The sequence below is a fragment of the Capra hircus genome, chromosome 12, assembly GCF_001704415.2.
Source record: "Capra hircus breed San Clemente chromosome 12, ASM170441v1, whole genome shotgun sequence".
Taxonomy (NCBI): Eukaryota; Metazoa; Chordata; class Mammalia; order Artiodactyla; family Bovidae; genus Capra; species Capra hircus.
In genome coordinates, this window is record NC_030819.1 from 64,110,301 (window position 1) to 64,116,490 (window position 6,190).

The window sequence follows — 6,190 nt, forward strand, 5'->3', positions numbered from 1 at the left end:
CACCATATTTAAAATTAGAACCTGCCCCTACCACCTAGGCATTCTTAAACAGCTGACCCAACTCTGTTTTTCTTTTTTTTTTCTGTAGCAACTTATAGCCTTCTAAAATACTCGATGAAGCAACTTTATGTTTTTTATTGCTTATTTTCTAGCTTTTTCTGTTAAAGAGTAAGCTCTGTGAGGACAGGAGACTTTATCTGTTTGATTCATCTCTGTCTTAAGAGTTCCATACAGTAACTGGGCATATTCTAGGCATGAAATTAACATGTGCTGAATGAATGAACAGTGTCTACATGGCACTGAGTCTAGCTCTCATGCCTGAGGCTTGTGTGTCTGGTGTGGCTCCTTATTATGCCCAATTCCAGATCTGTAGTCCTTCCCCCCTTAAAAATCGGCTTTCCAAAGGATTGAAAACTCACTCATAGCAAGATTTCAAAGACTCCTCACAGTTTAGAGCACTCCTATTTCCTGCAGTAATTTCATTTTAAGACGGATCAAAGTTATCAAATCAAAGTGATACAATTTTTTCTGGAGACTTTTTTTTTCAGAGCAGTTTTGAGTTCACAGCAAAAACTGAGAGGAAGGTACAGAGTTCTCATATGCCTTCTCTGCTCACACATGGATAACTACCCCTAATTGTCAGCATCCTTCACCAGAATGATACATTTGTTATAATTAATGAACCTTCACTGACACTTCATTATCACCTAAAGCTCACAGATTACATTAGGGTTCACTCTTGGTGTTGTAAGTTCTATGGGTTTGGACAAATGTATAATGACATGCATCCATCATTATAGTATCATACGGAAGAGTTTCACTGTCCTAAAAAGAGTTTCAGTCTGTGCTCTATCTGGCCACTCCTCCCCCTCCACAACCTCCAGCAATTACTGATCTTTTTCCTGTATCTGTAGTTTTGTCTTTCCCAGTATGTCAAATAATTGGAATCATACACTGTGTAGCCTTTTCAGATTGGCTTCTTTACTTAGTAATATGCATTTAAGGTTCTTCCATGTCTTTTCATGGTTTGATAGCTCATTTCTTTTTAGTGCTGAATAATATTTCATTGTCTGGATGTACCACAGTTTATTTATTCATTTACCTACTGAAGGGCATCTTGATTGCTTCTAAGTTTTGGAGGCTATGAATAAAACTGCTATAAACATCCATGTGCAGCTTCTGTGTGGACATAAGTTTTCGACTTCTTTGGGCGAATACCAAGGAGCACAACTGCTGGATCATATGGTAAGAGTATATTTAGTTTTCTGGGAAACCACCAATGTGGCCTCCAAAATGGCTGTACCATTTTGCATTCCCACCAGTGATGTATGAGAATCCCAGTTGCCCACATCTTCACCAGCATTTGGTGTTGTAGGAATACAGTTTTAATCACAAAACTTTCACCACATCTTTTTAATGTGCATGGCTTATGTAGTTTATCAGGGGTAACTTTGGTTTGAAGATCAAGAGACTCAATCCCTTGGATCATTACACAGAATTCCTAATTTATGCATTTGTTGTGAACAGGTGTTGTGTCCTCTTTTTCAAGATTTTACTGAAAACTATGTGCTATCTAGAAGATAAAATGAGTATAAATCACAGTCTAATCACAAGATGGTTGGTATTTTCACCCACTACTGTAGAAGACCTGGCTTCACCATCTTAATGTGAATTGCTTTAGTTTTACTTTTTAAAAAAGAAATCTATAAATCATCGCCACCATCGACACCAGCATCACCACCATCATCACCATGATCAGCGTCATCACCATCACCAGCGTCAGCATCATCACCACATCACCACCATCATCACTGTCATCAGTGTCATCACCAGGACCAGCATCACCACCATCATCACCAGGACCAGCATCGTCACCATCACCATCATCACCAGCATCAGCATCATCACCACCATCATCAGTATCATCACCGTCCCCATCATCACTGTCATCAGCGTCATCACCAGGACCAGCATCATCACCATCACCATCATCAGCATCATCACCGCCATCATCACCAGGACCAGCATCGTCACCATCACCATCACCATCATCAGTGTCATCACCACCATCATCAGTGTCATCAGCATCATCACCATGACCAGCGTCAGCACCATCACCAGCATCAGCATCATCACCACCATCATCACCATCATCAGTGTCATCACCATCACCATCATCACTGTCATCACCAGGACCAACATCATCATCACCACCATCATCACCATGACCAGCATCATCACCACCATCATCACCATCATCAGTGTCATCACCATCACCATCATCACTGTCATCAGCATCATCACCAGGACCAACATCATCACCATCACCAGCATCATCAGTATCATCACCATCACCATCATCAGTGTCATCAGTGTCATCACCAGGACCAGCGTCGGTACCACCATCATCACCATCATCAGCATCGTCACCACCACCATCACCATCATCACTGTCATCAGCGTCATCACCAGGACCAGCGTCAGCACCATCACCAGCATCAGCATCATCACCACCATCATCACCATCACCAGCACCGTCACCATCGCCATCATCACTGTCATCAGTGTCATCACCATGATCAGCGTTATCACCATCACCAGCATCAGCATCATCGCCACCATCATCACCATCACCAGCATCAGCATCAGCATCATCACCACCATCTCATGAGCATCATCCTTATCAACACCATCCTCATCGTCACATCTCCCTCACCATCACCATATCCCATGAAGTTTGATATTACAGTATTTTCAATTTCTTAACTAAATACAGTAAAACTGTACTGTTCTGAAGGTCATAACTGTAAACCACAACCCTGGAACTGAGTCAATAAATGATCTCTAGCTGTTTTGAATCACCTAATTAAAAATATCTTTTCAAGATCTCTCTTTTCTTCTTGCCAACTTATACTGTTCTGCTGGCTTTTGGCCTCCAGCAGAGATCCTCTGGGGCAACCTGGTTTCTTACAGCCATTTGGCCTTGTCTATTGAAGGGGAATTAGGAAGAATGTGACTTGGCTGGGCCCCTGATGGGGAGGAAAGCAGGGCCTGAGGGAAACATGATATGACTGCACTATTGTTTTCTAGGCTAATCTCATTATAAATTTTAAAAAGTTTAGTCATTTGAGATCTCTCTTCTACGTTTACACTTGATTTATTGTTTGACTGGTCATTAGAAGTTAAAAAAATTTTTTTCTCCTGATTTTGAAGTCATTTTTTGTTTTCTATCCCTGTATTTGACCTGTTTTCCTTTTCTTTCTTTTCTCTCTCTCTTTTTTTTTTTTTTCGCCATTCCTTGGGGCATGCAGAATCTTAGTTCTCCAACCAGGGATCGAACCTATGTTCCCTATGGTAAAGTGCAGAGACTTAACCACTGGATGGCCCTAGAAGTCCTTTTCTTTCTTTTAAATCTCTAGAAGCTTTTAGATCATTTGTTTCATCTTTAGTGGGCTGGAATTCCTAATTAATGAGTCTTTATGTAGGTGTCTTTTCAAAACAAAGCTCTTTTGGCAAAACATTTGAAGAGCCCTTTCAAAACTAGAGTCCTGAATCCGTCAGTTTGAGAAATTTTTCTTGCATAATTTTTAATGAAATTTACCATAAAGTGACTGGGCAGAGATTAAAGATTTTAGCTGAAGAACTCCCAAAATGTCAGCATGTAGCCTAAGTCTTTGTTCTGGATCATTCAGTGTTTCAAGAGATGAATTTTCATTTTTTACTCATAGGCTGTACTACTCGGACTGGCTATTGATTTTCTGTCTGAGCCCAGAGATGGACAGAGATTAGGGGTATCATTATTCAAATTGCAGACTTTATTTTCTCTTTTGTTTTCTCTCTAGCCATACCTGCAGTCCTGGAGTCCTGATCTTACCTTATTAATGTTTTCTAGGAGGAAGCCTCTGCTCTCCTATAGAGGTAGGTAATCACCTGGCTGTGGGTGGGACAGCACTCCTGAGTCTCAGTGGCTGTCTGTTGACTTCAATAAGCCCTGTTTCTGTGTCTATATACTTCATCTCCACCTTCACTGGTGATCCTGAGCCTTTCTGAGCTCTGCCTGCAAATTGATATATCTAAGTATTTAGCTCGAAGCTCAAAGTTTTGAAGCTTCCTCCTTTCTGCTAGGTCAGGTACCACTCCATTATGGTTCTCTGTGTTCCAAAAATTTGCCAAGATCTTTCATGTGCTCTACCATTTTCTTTGACCTTGTGAAATAAAACTTAAAAAATTTTTCACTATCCTGTTAGTGGGGTTCAGAAGAGAATTCAAATTAAGAGACGATCTGCCATGCTTAACTGGAACTCCAATCAGTACTTTTCAAAATGCTCCCTCTTGGAAATCCAGGACTCTATATCAGTCCTGCTGGCTGGAGAGAGGGGGAAGGTGGCAAGGAGATGAATCTCTGATGATATTCAACCAGCTTAGTGCTGGTTCATCAGTTTGATACCCTGAGTTCCAGGCAAGGTGTCTTTGAACAAAAAGTTCTGCAAGTAAAAGTACTTTGGAAATTGCAAGTGTAGATAATCTTTAATGCAAACTTATGATGTTCATATTTGAGGACTATATGATTCACTTATTCATTCAATAAACAGGTATTGTGCTTCTGCTCTATGCCGGGCACCAAGCTAGGCACTGATTTCCTCCTACTTGATATAAACAGATTTAATAATGCTGCTTCGTATTAATACATATTCTGTGGAACCACACATCTCACCTATTAGAATCATGACATGGATTAAAACAAATGCAGGCTCATCTGTCCATGGAATTCTCTGGACATGAATACTGGAGTGGGTAGTCATTCCCATCTCCAGGGGATCTTCTCAACCCAGGGATTGAACCTGGGTCTCCTGCATTGCAGGCAGATTTTTTTTACCACCAGGGAAGCCCAAAAGCAAATTCAAGTGATTCAGAATTATTGTTATCCCATTTGAAGAGCAGAATATCAGCATATTTGATAAACATGCTTGTTTAAACCTGCTTCTTCTTCTTCTGGTTCCAAAACTGGGACCAGAACTTTGTTATTACTTAAGGGTAGAAGGTCATGAGAAGAGTATGTTTTTTTTTTCTGTTTAAAACTTTGCCTCTAATTTGTATTCATGTAAGACAAATTGATTTAGTTGTATCCAGTTAAACTGATCAACCCCTGGATCATTTGGGAACTGATTTTGCTTTCAGTTCAGTTCTGTTCAGTCGTTCAGTCATGTCCAACTCCTTTTGAGACCCCATGAATCGCAGCACGCCAGGCCTCCCTGTCCATCACCAACTCCTGGAGTTCACTCAGACTCACGTCCATCGAGTCCATGATGCCATCCAGCCATCTCATCCTCTGTCGTCCCCTTCTCCTCCTGCCCCTAATCCCTCCCAGCATCAGAGTCTTTTCCAATGAGTCAACTCTTCGCATGAGGTGGCCAAAAGTTATGTATTATTTCAATTTTGGATGAAAAAGACAATTTTTCTTTCTCATTATTTTTTATTTTTATTGAAATATAGTTGATTTACTAGGTTGTGTTAATTTCAGATATACAGTAAAGTGATTCAATTGTATATACATCCATATACATATATATATATATACACACACACACACATACATATATACACATATGTATAGGGCTTTCCTGGTGGCTCAGATGATAAAAAATCTGTGTGCAGTGCAGGATACCTGGGTTTGATCCCCTGGTCGGGAAGATGCCCCAGAGAATGGAATGGCTACCCATGCCAGCATTCTTGTCTGAGTCCATGAACAGAGGAGCCTGGCAGGCTACAGTCCGTGGGGTCGCAAAGAGCTGAATGCAAACTGAATGACTAACACTTTCACTTTTCATAATTCAACCTACGACACTTAGGATCCTGGATGTCATTTCTGACACCTCACTCTCTTTCCTCTGTGCATCCAATCCATAGCTGAATCCAGCATGTTCAACCTGTTCTACCTTGAATACGCTTGGGGCCCAGCTAGTTCTTTCCACCCTTAGCCCAACATTATCACTCTTTCTCTTGGACCATGATGGTAATTTCTTCACTGATCCGCTCCCACTCCAGTCTCTCCTAATCCATTTTCCCCCTGTATTAGCCAGAGAGATCATCCAATAGTGCATATTTGATTATATCTCTCCTATTCTTACAGCATTCCACAGCTTCCCACCGCCTAGAGATAAACACAGAACTCCTTCATGTGGCCTACACT